Source organism: Mizuhopecten yessoensis, unplaced genomic scaffold (genome assembly GCF_002113885.1).
Source record: "Mizuhopecten yessoensis strain PY_sf001 unplaced genomic scaffold, ASM211388v2 scaffold5265, whole genome shotgun sequence".
Lineage (NCBI taxonomy): Eukaryota > Metazoa > Mollusca > Bivalvia > Pectinida > Pectinidae > Mizuhopecten > Mizuhopecten yessoensis.
In genome coordinates this window covers 5667-20273 of record NW_018405962.1, presented here as the reverse complement: position 1 = coordinate 20273, position 14607 = coordinate 5667, and the positions used below count along the sequence as shown (strand labels likewise).

At 35.4% G+C, this 14607-nt stretch overlaps 1 protein-coding gene across 2 annotated transcripts in view; it reads left to right on the top strand.

Annotated features, from left to right (window-relative positions):
* The window catches only part of LOC110450523, a 58576-nt gene that overhangs the window by 38919 nt on the left and 5050 nt on the right, over positions 1-14607 (top strand). The window contains exon 1 of one of the 2 annotated variants that reach the window (XM_021498083.1): positions 10044-10122. The exons of the other annotated variant lie outside the window; for it this stretch is intronic. The gene's annotated coding sequence lies outside the window, so the exon portion shown is untranslated. Of the gene's footprint in view, positions 1-10043; positions 10123-14607 lie in introns of those variants that run through there. 2 annotated transcript variants of the gene reach the window in all.

The window sequence follows — 14607 nt, the reverse complement described above, 5'->3', positions numbered from 1 at the left end:
ATGCTCTGTTAATGTACTTTTAAGTGTCACTGATGTCAAATATCTATTCTTTGACGTTTTGTGTCACAGATGAGTGTCACTAATGTTAATGTTGTGTTAATTGACCGGTAAGTGTCACTGATGTTAATGGGTTTTATATTTGATAGTTAAATGTGAATGATGTCAATGTTTTGTTTATTGACCGTTAATGTGAATGATGTAAATGCCATGTTAACTGAAACAATGAAATTGATGACGTTACAAAAGCAAATATTGTTATAGTGTCATAACAACATTTGCATTCTCAATGCATTGCAATGGCAGAATGGAGAGCAAATGTAAATATATGCAAATGTTGTCAAAGTTTTGTTAATTGATAGTTAAGTTTCAATGATTTCAACGGTTTGTTAATTGACCTTAAGTGTCACTGATGTTAATGTTTTTTTGTATTCGATAGTTAAATATCAATGATGTCAATGTTTTGTTTATTGACCGTTTAATGTGCATGATGTATATACCATGTTAACTGACCTTTAAGTGTCACTTATGTTAATGCGCCGTAAGTTGACCGTCATGTGTCATTGATGTCAATGTTTTATTAATTGACCCTAATGTGTTAGTGACGTCAATATTCTATTCATCATACTTTTATTGTCGCTGATAGGACTGTTTTTAATTGGACTTTTGGCGTCAATGATGTTAAAAAAAAATTGTTGATTAACCGTTAAATGTAATTGAAGTCAATAAGGTCTTTTCAATGACCTTTAAATGAAAATGACCGTTAATTAAGCAATGGATGTTTTAACAAATGTTGTTATGGTCCTATAACACACATCACTATTGATGAAAAACTTAATAAAGCCCAGCCGGGATTATGTAAGTTTGTCAGCAATAACAATGTGTGTTATAGGATCATAACAATATTCGCTAAAATATTCATTATTCATATTAAATTTTACATTTTGATAGAGAAGTTATGCTTTATGTAGTTATTTCGAACAGTTCTGTGAACAGCAAGTTAAGTCTTGACAACAATGAAATTGATGACGGAACAAAAGAGATTGATGTCGTTACAAAAGCAAATGTTGTTGAAATGTAAATATATGCAAATGTTGTCAAAGTTTTGTTAATTGATAGTTAAGTTTCAATGATTTCAACGGTTTGTTAATTGACCTTAAGTGTCAGTAATGTTAGTGTTTTATTGATGAACGTTACATTTAAACGATGTCAATGCCGTGTTAATTGACCTTTAAGTGTCACTGATGTCAATGTTTTGTTTATTGACTGTTAAATGTCACTGAAGTGAGTGCTGTGTTAAGTGATCGTCAATTGTTACTGTGGTGAATATTTTTTAAGTTTCTTTAAAGTGTCAATGATGTCAATGTTCTAGTAATTTACTGTAAAGTGCCACTGAGGTAAATGTTTTTTCTGATTGACCTTTAAGGGACAACGACGTCAGTGTTCTGTTAACCGACTGTTACGTGTCAATGGTTTCAATGTATGTTCTGTTAATTGACCGTTGAGTATCATGTCGATGCTTTTAATTGACTTTAAAGTTTCACTGATATAAATGTTTTTTAATTAACCGTTAAGTGTGACTGATGTCAATGTTTCTTAATTGACCTTTAAATGTTAATGTTCTACTTATTGACCTAAAGTGTCAATGGTGTCAGTATTGTGTCAATTGACCGTAAAGTGTCACTGAGGTCAAATATATTGTAACCTATGAGTGACAATGATGTCATTGTTCTATTAATTATAAGTGTCAATGATGCCAATATTGAGTTAATGACTGTTAAATGTCAATGATGTCAATATTCTGTTAATTAATCTATAAATGTCAATATTCTACTCATTGACCAAAGTGTGAGTGATGTCAATGTTTTGTTGATTAACCTTTTAGTGTCACTGATTTTTTTTTTTTTTAAATGACTTTTTAGTTTCAATGGTGTCTTTTAATTGAACTTTAATTGACATTATTGTGCATCTTTTTTACTGACTGGATTAGTCTTTTAATAACTATCAACCTTTCAGACACAAAATAATGCATTAATAATGAAATATTTAACATGAAATTTTACTTGCTACAAAGCAAATAATGTTATTGAAAAAATATACAGTTTTATAGTAGCGATATAAAAAATTGTCAAAAATACTTGTAATGCACCAATGAAAGCATGAATATATATATAACATATCATAAAATATTTTAATTTTAATTCATTGAGTATGTCTTTACTTAATTGAGATGATACATATGATATTGTTGATTATTAATTGTTTTTTGTGAATCAAAGGACATTTTGAGACTGGATCTCGCGATGGTTAAAGTTGACAATCATAGTGTGTTAGTCTTAAAAAAACTTGCATTAGTTCAATTCATCACACTATGATACCATATCAAGTGTCAATCCTTATATATCCTTTATGCATATCAAAAGTGCTGTAAAGAAAACTATAATATCTTATGTACTATCGTGAAATCTTTGGCAATGCATCGGGAAAAAATTGATTGTGAGTTCATTTTTGCAACAATACTGTAAGATGACGTCACAATTCAAGGAGGAAGTTTGTAGGATTGCAGACATAATGTGGAAAGTTTATAGGTAGGTAGACGTAACGTGGTTAGTCTGTGAGAGGATAACATTGTTTGGGTAGTTTCAGAGAGGATATACATAATTCAAGTAGTTTTTGAGAGTGGAGACATAAGTAGCGTAGTTTATCGGTTGGTAAACATACATTTGTAGTTGATGAGAGGATAGACATATTTTAGGTGCAGACATAAGTTTGGTAGATTGTGGGTGGGTAGGCATACATTTGGAAGTTTGTGGGAGGGCAGACATAAGTTTTGTAGTTGGTGGGAGTGCAGACATACGTTTTGTAGTTTGTGGGAGTGCAGACATAAGTTTTGTAGTTTGTGAAAGGTAAGGTATAATTTGGGTAGTTTGTGAGAGTACAATCATAAGTTGGGTATATAATGGCTGGGAAGACATACATTTGGGTGGTTTGTGGGAGTACAGACATAATTTGGGTGGTTTGTGGGAGTACAGACATAATTTTGGTGATTTACGGAGTACAGACATAATTTGGGTGGTTTGTCGGAGCACAGACATAATTTGTGTGGTTTGTTGGAGTACAGACATAAGTTGGGTAGTTTGTGGGAGTACAGACATAATTTGGGTAGTTTGTTGGAGTACATGCATAATTTGGTTGGTTTGTGGGAGTGAAGGCATACTTTAGGTGGTTTGTTGGAGTACAGACATAAGTTGGGTGGTTTGTGGGAGTACAGACATAAGTTGGGTAGTTTGTGGGAGTACAGAAATAAGTTGGGTAGTTTGTTGGAGTACAGACATAATTTGGGTGTTTGTGGGAGTGCAGACATACGTTGGGTGGTAGTTCGTGGGAGGGCAGCCATAATGTAGGTAGTTTGTGAAAGGTTAGGTATATTTTGGGTTGTTTGTGAGAGGTCAGAAAGATTTACTGTACCATATGACCACTTTGTCCATTTAGGACACATCAGTTAAAGTCAAAACTATAAAAATCAATACATAAGATGTTCTGATAATATCTACAAATACATCAAAAGAGGAAGCTGTTTATATAACAAGTTTGACGTTACTACTTTAACAGCGTCTTCCTATAACAGATATATTAAACTCTACTGTACCAGACACGTGCTTTTAACATCCTCAACACATTTAATACATTTAAACATCAACCTTTTATTAGTTTTTACTCTGCAAAATACATGCATTTAGCATCCTCAAAACATAAAATACATTTATACATCAACCTTTTCCCTTTATTTCGGAGGAAAACTATAAACATGTCAAAATTCACATCTTTACGAAGGATAAAACTCTTTAAAACTATTCCTGTCGATCAAAAACGAAACCAAAACGAAACTACTGCTTTCGCTGTGCTTTTCCACGAAAATCCTTCACACACTACCCGGTCTGTATGTTTGTTATGTTTTGTTGGATGACAGCCAACTAGGTCAACACCACCTGATCAATAAGCTCGGCGCATCATGTAACTAGNATGTAACTAAGATTGTGCATTCTGAATAATCTGACGACAATCAGTAGTTTAAACAAGTACGTGGTATTATATTGATGATCTAGCGTGCTATTAACTCAGCATAAACGTGAAGTTTAGAATTCTGATCGGTGGACTCTTTCTGATCGTATATGAATGAACACGCCACGTGTACGTTGCTAACCACGCTTGTTTATTGTGAACGCTGGGTATGGCATACCGTACACCTTCCCCGTCTAGTTCGGCCTACTGTTCTTTTTTTCTATTCATTTGACGATTTAATAGCTCCACCGGTGTTATCTATCCTTGGAATTCCTGCACATACAATATCTATTTAGCTAATTTTCAATAGTCATATTAGGATTGCTAAATATCCATGAAATCACCCTTTTGAGTATGTTATATAATAAGGACCCTTTTGGGTATTATATATAATTGACATACACATGTATGACGATAATACCATTAGTATCACAAAGCCTCCAACACCAGACATTTTACATTTTAGTCTGATTGAGGTTCAATCCTTCTCTTTTAACATCAGAGGCCACTGTATGGTCGTTTATTTTTATAGGATATGCTGATGCAGACTGCGACCTCTTATTATCAAAGCACTGTCCAAAATCCGGTAGAGAAGCTAGCCATGAAAAACTCTCTTAAGCGTTTGAAAACTTTATGACAATGATTTATGTTCACAGTTCATGATAAATATATGCTACAAAAACAAAATTACGGATTTGACAGAGTATAACACACAATGCATGTTTTTGACGTTCTAGTACCTCGTTGGCCATGTTTCCACGGCATGGGTTGTTGATACAAAATAGATGAATGGTTTCAAAATGATCGAAATTATACGATTTTAGCAGTCGGAAGAAAAATGTATTTTATTTTTTTATATTACCCTGACAGTCACGTGGTATTTTTTCTGTCTTTGACACGAAATCTTCTAAGTTGAAATGGACTATTTGATTGGCCCCTGTTGATCATATAAATGCTACTCAGGACGGTATGTTTTATCATAATTAGAACTTTGAAAAATTGATCGTCAGCATCGACAAAGTCATTGGAGGTCAGGGGTTACAGGGTACATAGATAAAACTCGGACTAAGCATTACGCGGACAATACCAGACAAAGACTATTTTGTTTATGTTAAGCCAATGGTAATAGATTGACCTCTATTTACTAGGTAGTTAGACCCAGGTAATGAGAGACGATAAATACCCAGTGCCTTCTATGTCTACTAGGACGTCTGATAAACCTTCAACTACTGAACTGCTGAATTTGTACTGGTAAGTTTACACTGCCATGTCTTTAGACTGGTGTCTTGTTTGTGGCATGACTGCTTTGGTAAACTTCACACTTTCCTGCCGGTGTCTGCTGTCGTGTGTCTTTGGTAAACTTAACACTGTCCTGTCCGATGACGGCTGTCGTGTGTCTTTGGTAACTGACCGGACAGGACAGTGTGAAGGTTACCAAAACCACAACAGAAGACATAGGACATGATAGTGTAAAGTTTACCAAAGCCACACGACAGCAGTCATCGGACAGGGCATTGAAGGTTGGTAGTTAGTAGGAAGATAAACAGGAAGGTGGGTAGTTAGTAGGAAGATAAACAGGGAGGTGGGTAGTTTGTAGTAAAATAAACAGGAATGTGGGTAGTTAGTAGGAAGATAAACAGGGAGGTGGGTAGTAAGAAGGAAGATAAACAGGAATGTGGGTAGTTAGTAGGAAGATAAACAGGAGGGTGAGTAGTTAGTAGGAAGATAAACAGGAAGGTGGGTAGTTAGTAGGAAGATAAACAGGGAGATGGGTAGTTTGTAGTAAGATAAACAGGAATGTTGGTAGTAAGTAGGAAGATAAACAGGAAGGTGGGTAGTAAGTAGGAAGATAAACAGGAATGTGGGTAGTTAGTAGGAAGATAAACAGGAGGGTGAGTAGTTAGTAGGAAGATAAACAGGAAGGTGGGTAGTTAGTAGGAAGATAAACAGGGAGGTGGGTAGTTTGTAGTAAGATAAACAGGAATGTGGGTAGTTAGTAGGAAAATAAACAGGGAGGTGGGTAGTTTGTAGTAAGATAAACAGGGAGGTGGGTAGTTTGTAGTAAGATAAACAGGAAGGTTGGTAGTAAGTAGGAAGATAAACAGGAAGGTGGGTAGTTAGTAAGAAGATAAACAGGAAGGTGGGTAGTTCGTTGGAAGATAAACAGGAGGGTGGGTAGTTAGTAGGAAGATAAACAGGAAGGTGGGTAGTTAGTAGAAAGATAAACAGGAAGGTGAGTAGTTTGTAAAGAAGATAAACAGGGAGGTGGGTAGTTTGTAGTAAGATAAACAGGAATGTTGGTAATTTGTGGGAAGACAAACGGAAGGTGGGTAGTTTGTAGGAAGAATAATGAAAGGTGGGAAGTTTGTGGGAATATAAACGGAAGGTTTGTAGTTTGTGGGAAGATAAACGGAAGGTGGGTAGTTTGTGGGAAGATAAACGGAAGGTTGGTAGTTTGTGGAAAGGTAAATATATGGTACAATGTGTGTACTTTGTATGATATGTTACATTTAGATATATACAATAACCTTGCCTAATTGTTGAATAAAATATTGTATGTACATTTAAATGTTGTTCATTAATTCTGAGATTGGTGAAGATGTTTTATTGATACGACGGCTTCAATTTTCCATGACATCTATCTACACCAGTAAGGTCAAACAATGGACAAAAGGCGAAACTTACTTACGTGACGATGGGAACTAAACTAAGTGGTGTTTGCGCTTCGGAAGTCTGCTCTGGGTGATTATACTTGTACATTTCAACATTGGCGTCTGAGAGGATGGCCTGTGGTACACAACATTGAAAGATTCGCGATCGCGGTATCGCGTTTCTTGTGGAACTGGAGCATCGTTGTAGCTATATCACCATTCTCTGTGAACAGACATCATGTAATATGACATGTATTGCGCTAACTCTTGCATAATTTTATGAAAATTTATCAAACATTTATATCATATATTTGTTTGATTATTTTTGTATTGTTTCGTTTTTTGCACCATACCATTATATATAAAAAGTGTCATGTTTGACACAAGTAAAATATGTCTAAAATATGTTTTCAAAAAAGGGAATAATGTAATAGAAAACGCTTTAAGAGTAATGTCCCGTAGGTGAAACGTAAGTATTTATGTATTTGCGAAGCTTCTTCCAAATAAAAGGGAAATAATCAATTGATATGTGTATTGTAGTTGTTCAAAAGTAGTTCAATCGTTTTGATGTTAGCTTGAAATGATGATTTGAATGATTAGTAGGATTGATATACATTAAAAATATTTTATTATGATTTTATTCTAATTATAAAATATAACAAAAGAAATGCAAGAGCCTTTTAGCATATATAGCGATGATATCATGCGGGAGGAAGGGTGGGGTGCGTTCAGAATTCATTGGACTTTTAGTAGTGTCAGTTATGTTTACAGCTAAAACGCTGGTGCTCTGTTAGTAGTATGTACAAGGTGGTGTACTTTTTGCATCTTTGAAATCCAAGGATCTGTTCTCGACATACATTTCTTCTTTACACCCTTGATATATGTCATGACAAAATCAAAGGCTCATACGATACTTGAGGATGAAGTAAGTAAGATAGTCTAATATCTTTGATTGATAATGAAGAAATCGCGCTACAGCTAAACAGTAAAATCATAAGGTTTTGAAGTTTGAACACTATAAAAAGACTACATATCACTTCAAAACCTGTGGATTTTAAATAATTTAGATAGGCTACACCAAACATTAAAACTTGTGGATTTTGAATATTATAGAAAGGCCACACCAAACTTCAAAACTTGTGAATTTAGAATATTATAGAAAGGCCACACCAAACTTTTAACCTGTGGATTTTGAATAATTTAGATAGGCTACACCAAACATTAAAACTTGTGGATTTTGAATAATATGGAAAGGCCACACCAAACTTCAAAACTTGTGAATTTAGAATATTATAGAAAGGCCACAACAAACTTCAAAACTTGTGAATTTAGAATATTATAGAAAGGCCACACCAAACTTCAAAACTGTGGATTTTGAATATTTTAGAAAGACAACACCTAACTTAAAAACCTGTGAATTTTGAAGGACTACACCAAAGGACAGGTATACCTTTTACGATTTGTTAGTTTTGTACTTGAAAAAAACCCACCTAGCTACTCGCAAGCCTTCGGTTTGGTCATGATTTATTCCAAGGTGCAGCTAAGACGTGTATATATAAACCAGGACCCGTAGATTTAGAAGTTGTATTTTTGCTGATATACTGTAATCAAGTTTTATTTCCATTATAAAATGTAAATAAAGAAGGGCAGTTACGTCTGGTGTTTCGTTGTTCATTTTGATAAACCTAAGATAACAAATTAATCCTGGTTTTAGCTAGTTAACAGGACAATTCACAAGTTATAGAAATCGGTTAGTACAGAATCTGTGTAGTGCAAATCTAACCGTTACACACCCTAACATACATGTAGGTAGCAACGCTACAAAACAAAGTATATTTAACATTGTCACATCTGTAAGAAAGTTGAATACATCTCACAAGATCTAGATTTTTTTAGTACAGATTCTATGTAGTGAAATCTACTCGTTACAACCTAACAATTATTTATATCAACTAACATACCTTAAATGAACATAACAAGGTTACGTTGACAAACATGTTAAGTGAATAGAGATAGATTTGAACATACAAATAAAACAAAAAACAACACTAATAGATGAACGAACATAGGTTATACTGTCACACCTGCTGACTTGCTGACTTAAAAACACACGATGTACAGGTGTGGTTTTAAGAAAAACATAACTCTATGAATGCTTCTTGTTCCAAGTTGATAATTGAAACAAGGGCCATAACTCGTGCGAGTATATCGCTTTGACTCAAACATTTAAAACATTTAAAATAGAAAATATTGGTTTTACCGTCATTCATTTTATTGCTAAGTTTACAAAAAAAAAAATCGCTATTTTTCAGGAGTAAAGTTGTCTGTTTTACCCTAAAACATATATATATATATTTAACTTTTGTCAGAGTTGCTGAGGAGCTTATGGTTGAATACCTTTAAAAACTGTGTACTCAAACAAAGTTCTTTACATTAACACCACATAACCTGTATAACAATGCACATCTATAGTATACTTTTATTCCAACACAATTTATATATAGTCATGAACCAATATGTAAGAACAGTGCATCTCTCTCTCTCTCTAAATGTTGTGTTGGATTTTCCAAAAGATCTTATTTTTTTTACTACGAATCGATAAGCCTAAATGTGTGTACATACACATACAAGGTTCAACAAGACATACTTGGCAATGCCAGTGAATTATGACGTCCTGCTGGGTTTTGCGAAATATTCTGATGTTTCTCTTTTTACTAATATCGTAATTTCGTTTCGTATCCAAATTCACAATTACATAAATGATATAAATATGCACACACATTTACGTTTAAAAAAGACATAATTTGATAATAATGAATACAATTTGATAACTTAAGAATAAATCATAAGGGACTGGGCATTTGCGCGTTTCCCTACAGCTGGTTCCATGACTAAGGTATGTTTAAACTGTCCAATTTATGGTACGTAATGTTTTGTTGGTTTATCATTTGAAGACACTGTAAGAAAAAGAGACCATCGAGAAATCAAAAAGGAGGTGATCTTATAACGCAGGTGATCTCTTAATACAGATGTAGTTCACAACTAAAGGTGGTCATTTAACTCAGGTGGTCTCTTAATACAGATATAGTTCACAATGAAAGGTGGTCAGTTAACACCGGTGGTCTCTTAATACAGATGTAGTTCACAAATAAAGGTAGTCATTTAACTCAGGTGGTCTTCTAATAGAGGTTGTCGCATGAGCAGGTTCACCCATATACGCTAAAAGGTATATATAAAAAGGTTGAAGGTAGAATATATATTTAAGATCAAAACCGAAACTTAAGTCGAGCCAGTTCTATGAAAATACATCTACCCGGAATTATCCGGTTTCTAGTCATGTGACGTATTGTTGTACGTGTATATCAGCGAGAATTAGTCTGACTTCACAGACACCCGCCCCTCGGCTATGACGGTAAGTGTTGCTGGATATGAATAATATCATACATTATTATTTGTTCTATGTCGAATTAGCTGTTGTTTTAGTTTAACATCAGAATGTCGACAATATTGCTTGTGGCGCCTCCCTTAACAACCGTTTGTTTGGGTGATACGCCACGGTTGTGAGGGGTTAAGCGGGGACCCGAGCATTTGTTACAGTATTGCAATATTTAGACTTTAACTGATGTGTTGAAAGTAATAAAACGCATTTTATTTGTTTACATTAGTTTTCGGTAAAATAGGCCACCCCTTATGATGATATAGACATATATAATTGGGGTGACATTTTGTCCTTTGAATTTCAAATAGTGTTACACTGTAACACGTTCTTAGGCCTCTGTGATTGGACTCACTTAGTATATGCTAGTCATTCCTGTTTATTGTATACCACACAATCAATGAAATTTCTGTCAAATCTGTTACGATCTCCTCACAATGTTCCTTCAGTTTACCATAACAAAGTGGGTCGTTACTCTCCTTTGTTCCGTGATATGCTTGCTTGATCAAGAGGCCCTGCTTATGGCCTGTATTGATCAAGAGGCCTTGGTCAGGGCCTGTATTATTCACCTCGATGGTTAGGGAGTCATGGTTAGATATTTTCATTAAGAAAAGATACTACTAAATATTTTCCAATTTTATGCCCGGCGTCTCGGTACTACAAGGGGAGGGGCACCCTTCATTTATATAAGATGTGATACTACCCTGGTACCTAGAATAATCCATACCAAATTTGGTTGAATTGTAGGACCAAATATTCAGGAAGAATAGTTTTGTTTTTTAAGACATAAGCACACAAATGCTCATTTTACGGCATAGCTCCCCCCCCTACACCTCCAGATAGATACAGTAATAACGAAGTATGCCTCATTGCAAACTTGGTTGATATTTTGTATGCATGTGTATATAATTACACTGTGTTTAAATACCAGGTATGGGGCTGAATTACGGGCTAAGACTGGAAACATGAATGTAATCAATTAATGATTGTGATCAATTCTTTTATCTAGACAGATTTACATATTTAAATTTAATTTCAATACGGACCCGCATTCTCAATGTTCAGTGAACCTGTTAAAATGACATATATATAATAACATTAACATTTCTCACATTATCGCCGATCTAAAACACATTCCGCGTTTACTCTTTTTTAAAGACTCTAGAATTGGTAAAATATGCATTGAGCTTTTTAAATTGTTCCCTAAAATGCCTACAGAGTAACTTAAACGTTAAAAATTCTTAATTTGTTCACAGCGTATAGTTCTTGTAGCAACCTGGACCATGCTCAGCGAGCATTTTTATGATTATATGGTTGGGATCTCAACCGTTTCCATGTTCTGACTCAAAGACAACGACCCCAATGACAGGACTAAACCTGATGGTCAAGTCCAGTAAAAGCAATTGTATAATCTTAATTATTTTTCATGTTAAGACAACAGCCAAAGTGCCCTGGGGTTTGGTCAGACCCGTCAGCCAATCCTGGTTGTATGATTATATTTATCATGTGATACCTAGCAATTGTTTTAATTGACTAAAATGTTTGTTCCGGGGAAAGGGCACAGATTAAGTGGACCTGACACTGAAGGTAATCCAAGTAGCATGCTTATGGTTATAAATGTCAGGGGTTAGGCCCTGCCCCTCACATTTGACAGAATAAGTTTAAGTGTTGGTTTTATTTTGCTAGGTTTGTTTGTGCTTTTTGCCATTAATAGCTATGGTCATTTAACGACAAACGAGGTTTTGGTGGTGGAGGGAAACCGGAGAATAACACCGACCTGCGAACAATACCTGGCGACTTCCCCACGTTTAATTGTATGCCTTGAGCCCCGCGACCCATTGACGGAGGGTTAGTGATAATAGATGGTCAGACACATTAAGCACTAGACCACCGCGGTTCCTAACTCCCTGGCTCAAATTATGGAATCAGCTAAAATTCCCAACCCATAATATTATAGTAATATATATCCAATCGTCTTCCTATAATGTTTGACCAATCACATTAAGACATGACAGAAACGGTCATGTTCTACTTGATAAGGTGACTAATATAATGGTATTTTCAGGTGTATCATAAGGGAATTGTCTTTTATAATGGTGTTTTATGTCCATTTGTGTTATTTTGCTGGTCGAATATATCGATAAATTCGAGTATTTCTTATCAAGAGTCACATAACTACTAAAGATTTACGTGACCAAAATCAAGGTTAGGTACATCATGTGTCGGGTAACCGCCTTTTCTCTTTTTTTTGAAAAACTTAGAATAAGTATTTGACATACACATGGATTAATGTTCGCGATCGTGAGCGTACTGAAAACGTGTGTTGGAATGGACAGGATTGTACTGTACACTTCCCTCTAATGTGCAACACGAAGCAATGACCGATGGGTATTTGTCTATGCTTTGCTCTGAACCCCCCGGGTAGGTCCCGAAAGGGCTGATCATTCTGGTGATGGCTATATGCTGCTTTGGAGTGTTTGCCATTACCCAATTCTCAGTATGGAAACCCCCCCCAAGGTATGGACCTGACCTCTCCATCCTTTCTAAGTTACTGGTCATAATCCAGCCATGTTGTACCTGTTCTCCTAGCCGCCATGTCGTGAACTACTTCCCCATGTTTTTAACACCAGTGGGATTTCTTTAGGATTTTTTTTCTGAATAAATGGTGACAAATCTTATGAAAGCAGTTGTCCATTCCTCAATTGTATTAAGTGCTGGCCTGTGTATGGTCTTGGTGACCCAAAATTGTGACCGGCCAGCACTCTGGAGCTGAATTCGAAATGCAGTGTTTCCATTTCGTAACTTTTGGCTTGGCAACAATTTTGCAAAATCAACATATATGTTTTGCCATATTTTGTTTTTGACTAGCAATTGGACATGACAATAGACCAGGAGAACAGGGATTTAGCTCATTATCAGAATCACTTTCAGAGACAGAGTCACTGTAACTACTGCTGCTGCTGGAATCTGCTATCATCCTCATCTGAACTTGATCATGAGGATGTAGGTGAATGGGGAAACCCTTCACCTCCGTTTCCTTTTGTTACCAGTATCTTTCTTTCTTGTCACTTTGTTGGGTGAAGGCATAGTTGACTGACTCAACTTCTTTGGCAGCGTTGTCTTCACCATCTGTAAACATTGTACAATAATCTCTGTATATGTATGATCAGTGAACTGATAAACCAAAGTATGCAACACCGTTGCACTGTAACACTGTTACGATCAAATACAAATGATACCACCATAATGCAACACCGTTACAATCAAATACAAATGATACCACCATAATGCAACACCGTTGCACTGTAACACCGTTACAATCAAATACAAATGATACCACCATAATGCAACACCATTGCACTGTAACACTGTTACGATCAAATACAAATGATACCACCATAATGCAACACCGTTACAATCAAATACAAATGATACCACCATAATGCAACACCGTTGCACTGTAACACCGTTACAATCAAATACAAATGATACCACCATAATGCAACACCGTTGCACTGTAACACCGTTACAATCAAATATAAATGATACCACCATAATGCAACACCGTTGCACTGTAACACCGTGACAATCAAATATAAATGATACCACCATAATGCAACACCGTTACATTTACCTATAAATGATACCACCATAATGCAAACACCGGTGCACTGGAACACCGTTACACTCACATATAAATGATACCACCATAATGCAATACTGTAGCACTGTAACACCGTTACAATCCAATATAAATGATACCACCATAATGCAATACTGTAGCACAGCTGTAACACCGTTACAATCCAATATAAATGAGATATGCAACACCTTTACCTTCAAATATTAATGATACCACCATAATGCAAAACCGTTGCACTGTAACACTGTTACTATCCAATATAAATGATATATGCAACACAGTTACATTCAAATATAAATGATACCACCATAATGCAACACTGTAGCACTGTTACATCGTTACAATCCAATATAAATGATATATTCAACACCGTTACATTCAAATATAAATGATACCATGGCCACCATAATGCAAAACTGTACCCCCATAATCGTTACAGGGAAATATCCAGTTATAATTATGCAACATTGCTGCTATGTAACACCGTTACAATAATATCTTAATAATATAAACCTTTATAATTATTTGACCTAGCTAGGTTTCTGATATGTCAAATTGTAACCATATATTACTATATCATGTGCAATTATTTACCACCGGTATAGATATTATAGTAAAAGACTTGACTGCTGTACCATTGTATAAAATTACTCCTCTAGAAAAAAATATTGGAAACCATGGCCGTGGGTCGAACCCGCAACCTTTAGATGACATGACCGACGTGATATCCACTACACCACCATGTCCGCTTTGTATGCTGTGTTATACTAAATGTAAACATGTACTTGATGAACCCATGATCAAATCACAAGCATGGG